The following is a 16,163-nucleotide window of genomic DNA, read 5'->3' as shown; positions in this document are numbered from 1 at the left end:
TCAGTGAAGAAAATGTTGCCTTTGCCAAATGCAAGATGAGTTGACAAAAACTTGGCTTTTTTAATGGAAAAGAGCCCTGCAGGTCAGGCAAAATGGCTTACTACCCTGCTCAGAGTGAAAGAGCAGACAGTGAGAAATCATCTTCCACTTTGAGTGGAACAAAAATTGAACCGGTTCATTAAAACTTTAGATTTGAATTGGTGAGTCATGTGACTCAATTTTTCCCTTTCCAAAGAGGATAATGGCTCAAAAAACCAAAGTTGATGATGATGACCATCTTAGTGAGTGTGGGCTGTTATAACAAAAAAACAGACATTCAATAGCTTATATACAACAGACATTTATTTTTTATAGTTTTGGCGGCTAGCAGTCCAGGATCAGGGTGCCAGCAAGGATGTGTTCTGGAGGAGGACCTCTTCTGGGTCACAGACTGCTCATTATTTCCTCATATGATCAAAGGGATTAGGTAGCCCTCTAGGGTCTCATTTATAAGGTCACTAATCCCATTCATGAGGGATCTACCCTCGTGACCTGATCACTTCTAAAAGGCCTTACCTCCTATTGTCATCACAATGGGTGTTAGGAATTCAACATATGAATTTGAAGGGACACAAACATGCACAGAATTATAATAACAACAAGAGGACTGGTGCACAAAAATTTGTACACTTGGGGGTGGGGGGGTCCCTCAGCTCGGCCTGTGCCCTCTCTGCAGTCTGGGACCCCCTCGGGGGATGTCTACCTGCTGGCTTAGGCCCGCTCCCCGGGGAACAGGCCTAAGCTGGCAGTCAGACATCCCTCCCTCTGGCAGCCTGGGAACCCTCGGGGGATGTCCACTTGCCAGCGGGGAGCAGGCCTAAGCTGCAGTCGGACATCCTTAGTGCTGCTGAGGAGGTGGGAGAGGCTCCCGCCACCACTGCTGTGCTGGCAGCCGTCAGCCTGGCTTGTGGCTGAGCAGAGCATCTGCCCCCTGGTGGTCAATGTGTGTCATAGTGACCAGTCATTCCCAGTCATTCTGCTGTTAGGGTCAATTTGCATATTACCCTTTTATTATATAGGATAGTGACAATAATGTGGCACCTCCTATACATTGCAGGGTTTTGCATTTCTGGAAGCATATTTGCACAACGACCTTATTTATATGTCATACCTCCTTTGGTAGCATGGGCTAGACCACAATGAATAGCTCCAGAAGGCCGGGGAGGGTTGGGGGGCAGGAGGGAGGGGGGTAAGAGATCAAGCGAAGGACTTGCATGCATGCATATAAGCATAACCAATGGAAATAAGACACTGGGGGGTAGGGGAGGCCAGGGGATTGTCAAGGGCGGGGGGAAAAAAAAGGACACATATGTAATACCCTTTGTAATACTTTAAGCAATAAAGAAAAAAGAGAGAGAGAGATAAAAAAAAAACTGAAAGAGAGGTTAGGAAAAAACCTAATTCGAGGTTGGTTTACCAGTGCTTGATTCCCATGCCCAATGTCCCTGACCTCTGCAGCATTCTGTGATAGTCTCACTTCCCTTCTGCTCTTTGTCACATTTACAGAGCGAGACCATGAACACTGTTGACAGTGTCTGCTTCCTGCTTTCTAATGTAACAATATATCAGTTGTTTCCATATCAGTACAAATAATCTATTTTATGCTTTTCAAAAGATTCAGCATTCCATAGCATAATATTGTAATTCTGTAAGATTTCCCCTACTGATAGAGAGCTATCTTGTTTCTGATCTTTCACTATTACAGTCCTTAAACAGCTGTGGACATGTAGCTGTCACTTGTAAGATTCCTAGACTCTAGATACATTCCTAGATTTCTAGTTTCCTACACTCTTGTTCCCTAGATTTCTAATTGCTAGGGTAAAATGTCTGCGACTCTTAAATTATATGGGTACTACTATGTTGCCCTCAAAATGAGTTTGGGGTGTTATAATAATGTGCCAATGTGCATTTCCACCAGAGGGTAAGCCAGGGTCTTTCTCCACATTTTACCAACTCTGGACATTAATAACCTGTCATTTCTAACCTCTAATTTCTAAAGAACTGGAACTAATAGTAAATTGATATTTTTTTGGAGTATTAGGAGACACAGATGCTGATAGAGATACTAATTCAAAGAAGGAAGAATTCCTTACTGTTCCTCTTTCTCCTGCCCTACAGGAATTGGCTGACCTGCCAGGACAGAGCAGGAAACCCTGGGACAAGTGCTCTGGTGATGCACAGCAAGTCAGCCAGTGTGGGGCCTAGGTCTGATAGCAGAGCGGCTAACCGCAAGCAGAGCCGCTCCTCCCAGTGGATGGTTGTTCTTTGTCATGTCAGTAGGTCTCTGCTAACACAATAGGCCTTGTTTGGCAGCCTTTTTATTCCCCTCACTCTCAACCTTTCCAATATTTGATTTTTTAAAAAAATAATGTGAACATTCCAGGTGTTTTATTTTTTTCTATACCAAGAGCCTATGCCATTCATTGTCTCTGCCAATCATTTTAAGCAATGTCTTGTGACAACCCTTATTGAATTAGGGAGGCTCCTGGACCTACCAAACATGAAGATTCACTCAGACAAGCTAAAAAAAAAAAAAAGAAAGAAAGAAAGAAAGAAAGAAAGAAAGAAAGAAAGAAAGAAAGAAAGAAAGAAAAAGAAGTATATTGTAAGGCTATCCATGGCATAAGGGGAAAAGAATCCCATGGAAATTGGACAAAAGAAATTTTATAGTCAAATCTGACCTCACAAAAATTGAACCCAGAAGGTCATTTGGACCCCATAGCACCTCCAGGGTCTTCTTCAGGCAGAGTTTCTGGCCCATCAGCACAGCACCCATCTTTACCAGGATTCAGTGACTGTCTGACCCTTTTTTCATGTGGCTTCATACTTTTCCTACTACCAAGGACTTAATTTCTATATCCTTTCTCAAAATTTACTCATAATTGTTACTTTCCATCAACTTTAAAATCCTCATGGCAGTGACTTATTTGTGGCCTCTCTCACTGATTGTCCTTTCAGCTTTCACTTCCAGTGTTTGGCAGTTCAAATTTTTAAGAACAGAATCTGTGTGCCTCATGTGAGGTGAACATATCTTTTCCAGGCCACTACCTTCTCTGTACCAAAGGACTTCACTTATTCCAAAAGCTTGGCTTAGAAGGTGGGTTGTATTCAAGAACAGAACATGGATGCCTACAGTTCCACCCAGAGCAGAATGTGAGGGTGTGGCAGGATCCCTGAAAAAGATGAAGTGGACAAAGACGAGACACTTTTTTGTGTGTTGCTTTTAACTTTGTGTGTTACTTTTCTCTTCAGCTTGACTATAAGCTCCTTAATCGTGTTGACTATATTGAATAATCCCTTGTATCTTCCACAATAATCATCCAGTTCATTTAGTTTTTCATCCATTTGTTCATTCCTTCAACAAATATTTAGTGAATTCCTACCATGTTTCAAGCATTGGGCAGAACTCTGAGGATGCGAGAGGAAAAGACCACATTTCCCTTGTTAGCACTCTCTTGCAGGCCTCCTCTCTGCATCTTGTTTCAGGAATGAATGTGGGCCTTAGGGATGCTAAGGCCCAGGAGAGCAGAAGTCATGAGGTTTCATGTAAATTCTTATATCTGCATCTCTTCTGAGGGTCAAGTACATTCTTCTGCAATTGGGTGTATCTGCATGGCACCAAATATGGCTGCTGATGGCCTCTCATCATTGTCTTGGCTGTGTGCCCTGATTTGTCTTTACCTTCTTGCTTGACTCAGCTCTCCTGGTTTTTATGTTTAGTTTATTCCACTCTTTAAAGGGGAAGTGAACTCAGACACACTGCTCTTCCCTGCTCCAATCCCCATCCTTCTCATTATGATTACATTCCAAAAGTGAGGAAACTCAACTACTGATTTCTAGGTCTTGGTCATCAACAAAACATGTGTCATAAATCATCAGCCTTTTGCATTTTAAATAATTTAGTTTTAGACTGAAATTTACTTCAAAAATCTGTATTTCTTGGTACAGTACATCTTTTCTCCTTTTTAAATTGACTTTACTCTTCTCTTGTACCATAATTTTAAGGCAGGGAAAAAGAGAGCTTGACAAATGTTGGTGAGACAGTCACGGTGAGTCATCTCTGCATTCCCCACCTTCCTGGTCCCATTCCAGAGGCTGCTCTAGAGCCTCAGATGCCACGTGAAATGAGGCCTTGTTCACATTTCATTTTTCAGGTAGTAGATGTGTATTCACCTGAGAAGTTATGTTATGGCTACAACAGAAAGATATTTTGTATATCTGAGCCTGACATGTTCCCACAGGCAATCCCAGTGGTCATAGAACTCAATGCCATGTGGAGTTTGTTTATTCCCAAACACAGGGTGATTCCACTTCCCTGGAGCCATTCCTCTCTCTCCACTACTAGTGGCCCCTCTCCTCTAGGCACCTGGACACAGTCGAAGGGCTTACTGTCTGCTTTCCTGTCCCTTCTAGAAATAAATAAGTTCTACAAGATCTTAAACTCATTTCCGCACACTAATTTGCTTTAGAAGTTAGCATGTTTTTAAATTGAATCTATGACAAATGATTTTTTTTGAGGCTTAATGAACATTAAATTGACCCCCTTACAGAAAACTCTGCAGATGTGTTTACGGGTGAGAAACAATGGTACCTATTGGTACTTACATTGGATGAGAAAGGCTTTTCTCCCAATTTCCTTTCCTTTCCTTTCCTTTCCTTTCCTTTCCTTTCCTTTCCTTTCCTTTCCTTTCCTTTCCTTTCCTTTCCTTTCCCTTCCCTTCCCTTCCCTTCCCTTCCCTTCCCTTCCCTTCCCTTCCCTTCCCTTCCCTTTCCTTTCCTTTCCTTTCCTTTCCTTCCCTTTCCTTTCCTTTCCTTTCCTTTCCTTTCCTTTCCTTTCCTTTCCTTTCCTTTCCTTTCCTTTCCTTTCCTTTCCTTTCCTTTCCTTTCCTTTCCTTTCCTTTCCCTTCCCTTCCCTTCCCTTTCCCTTCCCTTCCCTTCCCTTCCCTTCCCTTCCCTTCCCTTCCCTTTCCTTTCCTTTCCTTTCCTTTCCTTTCCTTTCCTTTCCTTTCCTTTCCTTTCCTTTCCTTTCCTTTCCTTTCCTTTCCTTTCCTTTCCTTTCCTTTCCTTTCCTTTCCTTTCCTTTCCTTTCCTTTCCTTTCCTTCCTTTCCTTCCTTTCCTTTCCTTTCCTTTCCTTTCCTTTCCTTTCCTTTCCTTTCCTTTCCTTTCCTTTCCTTTCCTTTCCTTTCCTTTCTTTCCTTTCCTTTCCTTTCCTTTCCTTTCCTTTCCCTTTCCTCCCCTCCCCTCCCCTCCCCTCCCCTCCCTTTCCTTTCTTTTCCTTTCCTTTCCTTTCCTTTCCTTTTCTGTTTTGTCTTTACCTCCCTCCCTCCCTCCCTCCCTCCCTCCCTCCCTGCCTCCCTCCCTCCCCTCTCCTTTCCTTCTTTCTTCATAGTTGATTTCACCTGCTTGCTATTACTGGGAAAATATTAATTCCCTTTCTAGTGTCTATATTCTAGTATGTAATCTCATAAAATTCTCCTGGGTGTGTTCTTATTAAATCCATGCTACCAAATAAGCAAACCTCAAAGGCATATGCACATACACACACCCCTACACTCAGAGACACATACATTCACATGCATGCCAAAAGTCCCCATTGAAATAGATTAACCCCAAATTAGGAAATTCAGTTCTCTGAATTCTACTCTGATTTTATCTATGACTTCTAGAGAGGTTAGAAAACAAGCCTCAAGTTAAAATGACACTTTTGATGTGGGTAGAGTTAATATTAACGTTGCTTAAAAGGAGCCAGGTTCTTTTTTCTGTGTGAGTGCTGTTTACCCACTGTAACCCACACATAGGCTCTTGGAGGACTTTAGGTGGCATTGTGCATATTGGTTTGTAGAATAATGGATGTTTATATTGCACAGTTCCATTGTAAGATCAGTCAGTCCCTGTTAGTGATTCATAAACACTGCCTGCAGGTGGTCCCTGTGTGTCACTTCCAGAAGAAAAGCTTTTATTCTCAGGAAATAGGCCTCACCAAAGTCCCACACAGTGCCCCGAACAGCAGACTTGGCCAGTAACTGATGCTGTTGTCACGCATCTTGGCCCTAAAAACACCACAATTTAAATTCCCCTTTCACCAGAGCCTCCTGGGCACGCCCTCTGCAGGCAAAGAGACATGGTGATTACACGTGCCATTCCTAGGGCTGACAAACCAGCAGCTTATCTAACAGGGAAAAGTTGGCCCAGACATTCAGACTCTGTCTGAATAAACTTTCCCTTGTTTTGTAGCTCACCTCTTCCCATTCTTAGCACAGCAACCTTGTCAGAAAGATGCAATAGATTTTTGCCTGCATCTCCCAAGTGGCACTTCCTTTTAAATACTAATGTTTCTCAAACAGCAAAGGCATATGATGAAGTATAATTTTATGGTTCCATATCATATTTAGGTTTTCCAGAAAACATTCAAGTGGTTTCTTCTTGCTTAGATAATATTCCTTTAATCAAGATAGGCCTTCAAATTCCTTGGATGAACCACCGGACTGTATTTAAATTTTAATTCTGGGTATTTACTAGTACTTAAGGATAATTGCAAAAACATTTTGGCCCAAAGAAAGAGTGAACAGTTGTCAGAGGACAGTACTTGCACTTTCCCCTGCTTTTACATATGTACAATCAGCTTCAACTTCTGGCCTGAAGGTAGTGTGACTTCCATGCAAGAGCCCCAGAAGGTTGGGGTCAGAAGACAAAGCTTTAAATGCTGCTGGTGCCTGCAGCCAGCCAAGTGTCTTGCACTAAACCCTTAGCATCTCTGGATCAGGGAACTCCTTTGTCAGAGGAAGAGGTTGGTCTGAATGGGCTTGAAATTCCTTTTCACTCTCCACATTCGAATATCTGAACTGTGTGCTTCATTATAATCTGTGTGATTCTAGTACAGAGTTGGCATAAACCCAAGCATATGTTACTGGCCAAGAGAAAATAAACATTTCTGGGTCTGTGAAATCATGGGTGTGCCTTTGAAAGTTTGGAGGTACTTAGGCTATCTTAGGTACAGCACAAGAGAACCCAGAGGCAGAAAACTATTTCTTAAGAAGAATATGAAACACATGGTACTGTTCAGTAAAGAATAATCTACTGAGGGCAATGGGTTGTTTTTATGCCCCTGAAATTTATCTTTCAACAGCCAGTAGAGAAGAAACAATAAACCATGAGCTTACAAATGTCAGGGTTTTTATTCTAGTGGGGAATTTCTCAGGCCCTTCTTAAGTTGGAGATATTGTCAAGCAAGAATCTTTGAGAATCTATACTAATAAAAGGGTAATATGCTAATTAGACCAGACATCTTCCGGACAACCTTCCAGACATCCTTCCGGACAAAGCCATGGTTGTGGGGCTGAGGCAGAGATGGTTAGAGGAGATCAGGCCAGCAGGGAGAGCAATTAGGGGGATCAGGATGGCAGGGGAGAGCAGTTAGGGATCAGACCAGTAAGGGAGAGCAGTTAGGGGGATCAGGCTGGCAGGCAGGTGAGCGGTTAGGAGCCAGCGGTCCTGGATTGGAGAGGGTGCAAGCCAGGCTGAGTGATCCCCTCTTCCCCCCCCGTGCACAAATTTCATTCACTGGGCCTCTAGTATCACTAATATTTCTTGATGCCAGAACACAGAGGCTAACTTTGATCTCTGGGGAAGAACCTCTCTTTTGGTTTTTGAAAGCAGAAGTAGAGATAAGAATCTGCTAATGTCAAAACAAACAACAAGTCACCTAGACCAGCAAGAAACTGAAGGGGTTCAACTTTGGTTAGTGTATGTTGTATGTCTTTCTTGGGCTTCCGGTTTTAGGTGGCTTTTTCTGTGGTCCTGGACCAAGAATCACCTTTTATTTATTCTGTTCAGACCCCTGTGTTTCCACTGCATGGGGAAGAGTAAGAGTCCAGGTGCATTCTTGGCCAAACAAAGGCAACTTCCAGGTGTCTGTGTGCTTCTGTCTGAGATCAAAACTCACTTTGTCCTGCCACCCAGACTTGGACCTTCTCCAGACTTCTCGGTACATTTCTAGAACATTATGCAAGGGATTGTGTGGGTGTCATTACAACACTGATTGCTTGTGGCTTCTCTATATAAACATTCCATATAGAAATTCCTGTTTGTCAAATAGATAAATGAGAGGTGATTATTCACATGGGTAAGGTACTTTTCCCCCTTTAGGAAAGCATTTTCCATCTATTTAAGTAGGTACTCTGTCTCTATTTCTTCCTGGTTCTGCCTCTATTTGACAAGCTTAGGCCATTTTCTGGTTTCCAGGGCAGCAGGGAGGCTATAAAATTTATCTTTTTTGGTAACTGCCTTCTCTGATCTTGCTGACTGAAAGTCAGGGCTCTGCACTGTCCTAGGGATCTCAGAATGCAGTATGGTGTAATGGAATTCATTCTTCTCATTGTGACTTTTCCAGAAGAGAAAGATTAGAAGGGCATAACTGAGAGATGAATGGTATGATGAAAAGACCACTGGGTTAGATGTGAGTAGATTTGGAAGTGAATCTAATTCTGCCACCAGTTCTCTATGTAATTTTAGGCCAAGGAGGTTATCTCTCTGGACCTTTAGTTTCTTCATCTGTAAAATGAACAACACTTACTGAATGATTTCAACATTTACTCTTAGCACAAACATATCGTGATTCATTTGCTTGAGAGCCACCAGATATGGGATTTGAAGGCAGAGTTGAAACTGGCATTTGAAACTGAAATCTTTGGGCCAGCGCCATTTGGAGATCTAGTAGAAGGCAAGACAGATGTCTCTGGAAATAGAATTTCAACTAAAGGTGATGGCTGTTTGATTTATCAAGCTTTTTAAATATCCATCTCCTTCCTTCCTTCCTTGAATGTGAGTTCTGTGAAGGAAGGAAGTTGGCCTGCCTTGTCTACTGCTATATCCATACCACCCTCCACTGGGGCTGGCATGCAAGGTGCAGTCCGTAAATAATTACTGAATGACTGGACTATTGGGGTTGCATCCCTAGTGCTGTCAGATCCAGACTCCATATCTTGTTTTGGAGGGCCTTACCAGCCCCTCTGATGACATGTCTCACTGATCTTCCATGTACCTTCTCTTTCTCATTCGTGGGGCTGACCTGTGTTACCACCCTCTCTGTGTTCCCTGATCTTTATCACTTCCATGGTTTTGCAGATTCTGTTGCACCTACCTAGAACACTCCCCATCATTTAGTAATTGTTCAAGGCACTCTGAGCTCCTCCTTTCAATAAAGCCCTCCTTCATCGCTGGACCATGTTGAACTTACTGTTAGTGACATCCAGGTTAGCCCTGGTTAGTTCTTAACATCCATCCAAGGTGAGTGTGTTAGCATCCCTGGCATGCTTGGTGAGGTAAAGCTTTTCAGCCAGGATCTGTGTTAAAGCAGAAGCAATATGGGATGTGGTTCAAAGGTTATCACTGGGAGTTAAACAGGTGGGTCACAATTCTTTCCACACATCACCTGGGGGAAAACATTCTGTCTCTCTGTGCTTGACTCTTGGCCTGTAAGCAGGACTAAAGTAGTGTTCACCAGGGGCATTGTTGTAATGATTGAATGAGTTTCTCTTAGAAGCATTTATGAGCCTGCTCACAGTAACAATCTATGAAATATTGCCAAAGCTCAAGGGATAAATAAGAAATGTGATTATATCCTTATTCATAGCATCAGGTTACTACCTCAGCACATTTTATAAAAATAACATCTTTTCTAGCTAAGATTACATCATCTTATCATATTAGAAAGATAGGTTGATGGGTCAGATGATGAGTCACCAGGTTTTAGGTTCATAGATTTCTCAAAGGGTAGAAGGAAGAAGGGAAAAAGAGAGAGGAAAGAGCATAGTAAATTCTACTTCCCCTGGGGTGATTATTCCTTTTTGTCCCTTAGATCCCATAGAGTTCTCAAAAGGGCATCCCATGAAATTCTCTAAAATAAAACAATGAAAATTCCATATTTTCACAAAATGTTAGCAACTTAAAAATCTGGATTGGGTCTTACTATTTGAACACCAGACACTGAGCTCCTGTGTCAGTGCTTTGTTGTCTTAAAATACCATAGTACCAGGGTGGGTTTCCTAGGTTGGTTGAATGAGGAAATAGAAAAAGATCTGGTAGCCTCAATGGTATCACTCCTTTCTCCAAAAAGATCCTTAATGAATGCGGGCTCCTTCAGAGTTGTGTTACAGGGTTTTTTGTTTGTTTGTTTGTTTTTTGTTTTTTTTAGGATTTGGAGGACCAGAGAGAAGCAGAGACAACAGTCAGACTTCCAAGAAGTGTATGCAGAGTGCTATCTTTACAGTGGTCATAACATGGCAGACCCTAAAATGTTAGTGGTGTTGGAGGAATCCATACATGTAACTTCCCTTCCCTTTTAAAAATCAACTCCATAGAGGATAAAAGTATGAGCCAAATTTTGTTCTATTCAATGTGGTAGGTATATACTTGACATGGCCCCTCATTCTAATTTTAGAGTTTTCAGATTCCTCTTCTGGAATGTTCTTTTCAACCTTTGGAATGCATAGAGACAAAATAATGGGGAGAAGAATGGAGAGAGAGAGAGAGAGAGAGAGAGAGAGAGAGAGAGAGAGAGAGAGAGAGAGAGAGAAGTTGAGTGTGATACCAATAGAATGAGCTAGAGAATAAGAAGATTGGTTGGTTGTTAGTTTTAAATGTCTCCTACTATCCTATATAATAAAAGCTTAATATCCAAATCGACCAAAGGTGGAACGACCTGTAGAATGACCGGTTGCTATGATGCACATTGACCACCAGGGGGTATATGCTCAATGCAGGAGCTGCCCCCAGCCTGCAGGCCCCAGGCCAGTCAAGGCAGGTGCCAGTGTGGGCCACCCAATCACCCCACTAGTCACCTCACAGTATTTACTGGTGGAAGCAGGGCTGGCCTGTGAGCTGGCAGCAGCGGGGGTTGGGGCCGGATGACGAGTGGACTGGCCCTGCCCCCCCCCATCACCCCACCCCTGATTGCCCCTCTGGTCGCCTCCCAGAGGGAGGCCACCAGTGGCAGCAGCAGGGGGTGGGGCCAGCAAGCGGGTGGCACCAGGCCAGCCAAGGGGGTGCCAGCGGGTTCCCCACCCCCTGATCACCCCACCAGTCACCTCACAGATCAGCCTTGATAATTTGGCCAGGTCTAGAAACCCTACCCATGCACAAATTTCATACACTGGGACTCTAGTTTGATAATAATCACTGTTCTTTAAATGAGGGGTAAATTTCTTCTTGTCTCTGACATGCTCAGCAGCTCCCTAAGTAAACTACTTGAGAAACACTCCATGGCAGCAAGTAATGACATGTAGGAGAAGCTTCAGGTTAGCCTGGCTGGCGCTATTCTTAGCAATATTTGCTAAATTCCATTCATTAGATTGTTTTTAAACAATGGGGAGACAGGTCATCATGATTTGACATGATAATCCCGAGTTTACAGAATTTCCTCAGTGTGTGGAACTGGTTTGTGGCATCACTATTACTTACCCTCAGATCAGAGGTGGAATAACCTGAGTAAAAAAGACCTCCTCGCTCATATTGCCCCTCCCTTGCTTTGGGCCCCTTAGGTTGGATTTTGGTGGCTGCTCTGCCTACTGTCAGTCCCTGTGTTATTTCTCAGTTCCTCCACATATTTTCTTGCCATTGATCTGTCTTACATAAGTAGCTCAGTCAAGGCTTTGCCAAGCACGCCACTACTGCAGGTTCTAATACAACTGAAGTTTGTCATAATGACCAATGTTTTCTTCTCCTTGACTTTATAGGAAACAGATGATGGCATATAGGAGGAGGGTACTACTGTGTGCATCTATTTATTATTTATCAGTGAACATAAATATCTTTTCTCTTTCCTGTGCATAGCTGTATGCAGACTTGATATTCATTTACTAACAATGTAGCATTTCAAAAGTGATTATTGATGTATGTCAAATATGTAAATTAATTATATCGATAAATTATAGTTCTTGCAAGCTGTAATCAACATCAAAAGCAAAATATCTTGCCCTGGATGGTGTTGCTCAGTGGTTAGACTGTCAGCACATGCACCGAAGGGTCATGGATTTGATGCCTGGTCAAAGGCACATGCTGGGCTAAAGGTTCAATCCCAGCCCCCATTACGGTGAGTGTGGGAGACAACCAATTAATGTGTCTCTCTCACATCGATGTCTCTCTCTTCCTCTCCCTCCCTCCCTTCCACTCTTTCTAAAAATCAAAGAAAAAAAATATCCTCAGGTGAGCATTAACAACAGCAAAAAACAAAGAAACAAACAAAAGCAAAATTTCATAATTGTTCAATTTAAATTATAAAATGCCATTTTTGTACCATGAAAGACCACCTAGGATATTTGTTTTGACCCATTATTAATTAGAACCTTGTTTGTATTAATTAGGAGCTTCATAGACATTGTTAATAAACAAAAGATATTTTAAACAAAAATTTAGAACAATCTTTGTTTTATGATTCTCCATGGTGTCTGTTTAATTATCAGATTTAAACAAAAAAGAATTGGCAAGTAGTTATAAGTTATAGAATTGTACTGGTAAAAGTATAAAAGTGTTGAGAGATTTTCAAGATATTAACTGATACTGTAAATTAGTAAACTATTTTTTAAGTTAAAAATTCAGGAGGACTTTAATGAACTGTGAATCACATTGAAAGTTACCAATATATTCTCTGTGTTCTACAGAAGTTTAAAAAATTCTATTTATTATTAGCTTATTTTGGGGGTTGGGATTCAAAAGGTAAGGTAGCTTTCAGTCTACATTTTAAAATTATAATTTTTCCCCTAGAAAATATGGAAGCACCTCATGCTAAGTTTAGGTGAGGCACTGACTCTGTTTAGTCAAAGGATGAGTCAGCGATGATTTTTTGATGGCTAGTAGACCCTGCCAAAGAAATGTTTGGAATGCAATTTCTACTTCTAGTTACATGGTGTCTTCCAATGATGAGACCCTCCACTATCTGACTGCAAGCACTGAGGCCCATTGCAGGGCAGACCCTTACTTCTGAGTCAGTGTCCTCAGGGTGACTGAAAGCACTAATGGTGGAAAGTGGAGAGGGGAGCACTGAAGGGAATGACAAGGAGCAACTGAGGTTGGTGCTATATCCTTCCTTCTAGGTGAGGCCTGAGACAGGTCTTACTTGTCAGCCTGGCTCCAGGACAGGAAGATGGGAAAACTCACAGCTGAATCAAGAGCCATTGCTGGGTGTCTGCCTTTGGCCACGTCCATCCCAAAAGGAAGCATGTGGTTAGGCCGGAGGGACAAAAGTGGAGTTCTTTAACACTACTATAAGCCTTTTCTTTTGCTGTCCAACAAGTTTTGTGGTCCAGAAAGAACCAAGTGTGACTGTAAACCATGCAAGCTGACCCTGAGTCCCACTGTGCTTGTCCTTTCTACCTATAATGGGCAGTACTGATAGTCAGAAGGTGAGCAGATTGCTTGGGGAGATTTACTGCAGCACAGAAAAATGACGAGGTTCATAAATTCTCTTCTCCAAGATCCTATATAATGAAGAGATAATATGCTAATTAGACGAAACAGCAGAATGACAGTCCAGACCTCCTTCTAGATGACCGTCCGGACGACCTCCCAGATGGAGCCAGGCCTGTGAGGGCCAGCTGAGGCTGTGAGGGCCTGCAAGGGCTGGCCAAGGCTGGGAGGGGCTGCAAGGGCCAGCCAAGGCAACTGGGGCTGCTAAGGCTGAACCCCTTGCATGAATTTCATGCATAGGGCACCTAGTAGATTAATAACAGGGAAAAGCAAAGTGTATGTATATGTAGCATAGAAGCATATATACTTACTACAGGCCTGGTGCATGAAAATTCATGAACTTGGAGCGGTCCCTCAGCCTGGCCTGCACCCTCTCGAAGACCAGGATCCCTTGGTGGATGTCTGACTGATGGCTTAGGCCCACTCCCTGCAGGCAGTGGGCCTAAGACTCAATCTGGCCTCCTTCTGTGGGAGGCAACCTACAGGGCGATGGGGGTGGGGCCAGTTGCCACTGCCCCCCTGATCACCTTTCCTTCCTTCTTCTCACTAGCACCCACCTTGGCTGGCCTGGCATCGCCCACTCGCCAGCCCCACCCCCACCCACTTGTCATTCTGCCATTTTGTCAGTTTGCATATTAGGGTTTTATTATATATGACTAGAGGCTTGGTGCAAGAAATTCGTGCTCGGGTACAGACCCTAGGCCTGGCCTGCAATCATGGCCATCTTCCCCAACTGCCTACAGCCAGCCCCACCCCCTGGCACCACCCACCCCCAGTTCCCATTTGTCATCGGGTGATCGGAGCCTGATGGCCTGGGGATGGGCCCGAGGGGTCAGCTGTTCCTGCGCACCAGCCAGCCCTGCTAATGCCACACGTTGCTCTCTGTGTGGGGGGTGACTGGCGGAGTGGGGGCATTGGCCTGGCATCACCCGCATCCCCCACCACCCACCCCCGCTTCCCTGTTCACCATAGGGCGATTGGAGCCTGCTGGTCAGGGAAAGGAAGTGAGAGGTGGTCAGTGCTCCCCATAGTGGCTGGTTGAGTGGTATTCTGGTCATTGCACCATTAGGGTCAATTTGCATATTACCCTTTTATTATATAGGATAGAGGCCCAGTGCACGGGTGGGGGCCAGCAGGCCTACCCTGATGGGGGCCCCCAATCTGTGTGAGGGTCCCCACTGGGGGGTGGGCCCAGCCTGGGTGAGGGGCCATGTGTGGTTTTCAGGCTGACCCAAGCCCCGATCTGGGTGGGGGTCCATGCTGGGGGATAGAGCTGGCTGGAGCAAGGGGCTGTGGTGGTTCTGGTCTCTGGTCATTCTGGTCATTCCACTGTTTTGGTCACTGAGTTTTTATTATATAGGATATTCTTGCTTTTTCATTAGAAAACTTAGAAAGGATACCCCCAAAACTAATCAAAGTGATTACCTATGTATTGGATTGAAGTTGAGGTGGCAGACTAGAGTGGGAAGAAGGCTTTGCACAGTATACCTGTTTAGAATGCTCTTATTTTTGAAACAGTTGAAGTATTACATATGTGAGAAATTAAAAAATAAAATATGGATTCCCAAATTAGCTTTCTGGGGTTCAAATCCAGGGTTTGCCATTTAGCATAAGTGATCTCGGGCAAGTTAAACATCCCTGTGACTTATTTCCTTATGTGTAAAATGAGGATAATAATCATAGTACCTAAATTGTACATTTAGAATTATAATAGGTAAAATAATAGTTCTTGGCAAGCATTTATATAAGTACCTGGCACATATGATGCATACATGTTTGCCATGATAGTTTCTTATGTGGTGATTCATTAGGAGAGGGGCAAATTGGTTTGAAAGAAAATATTAGGGGTCCAGAATATCAGTTATTGGTTTCAGAAAATATTGTAAAAAATGTGTTTTATTAAGCAGAATTAATCTTGATGTTGAGCACTTTATGATTTTACAGAGGAGGTAAAGAGATAAATTTTGCACTCAGATTGGAAGAACAGCTGATTAGTAAGGTTTTGTTAGCTAAATGGCCTGGAACTTACTTAAACAATAATAATAATAATAGTCTACACTAATAAAAGAGAAAGATGCAAATTGACCATACCTTTGCAATGCTCACCTCACCAGCCAATCAGGAGTGAGTATGCAAATTAACCCAACAAAGATGGCAGCTTAATTTTCATACACAGGTGCTGAGTGGCTGGGGGCAGGGCGCAACGCTCCGCCCCAGGCTCTCCAGGCCTCTGGGAAGCCTGGGAATGCGGAAAGGTGGCTCCGGGCTGGAGCGAAGGCAGAAAGGCAGCTCCAGCTGTAGCAAAGGTAGTGCTGGCAGCCAGGGGAAGGAAGGCCCATTCTTGCATGAATCTTCATTCATCGGGCCTCTAGTATAATAGTAATTCTTTTTCATAATACATTATATCATCTCTTATGGTGTATTATTTTATACATGTACTAGAGGCCCTGTGCATGAAATTCGTGTACTGGGGAGGGGGATGTCCCTCAGCCCAGCCTGCACTCTCTCCAATCTGGGACCCCTGGGGGGAAGTCCAGCAGTTGGACATCCCTCTCACAATCCGGGACTGCTGGCTCCCAACCGCTCGCCTGCCTGCCTGCCTGATTGCCCCTAACCACTCCACTGCCAGCCTGATCAATGCTTAATTGCTCCCCTGCTAGCG

Source organism: Myotis daubentonii, chromosome 3 (genome assembly GCF_963259705.1).
Source record: "Myotis daubentonii chromosome 3, mMyoDau2.1, whole genome shotgun sequence".
NCBI lineage: Eukaryota > Metazoa > Chordata > Mammalia > Chiroptera > Vespertilionidae > Myotis > Myotis daubentonii.
Note: the sequence above shows the minus strand (reverse complement) of the source record.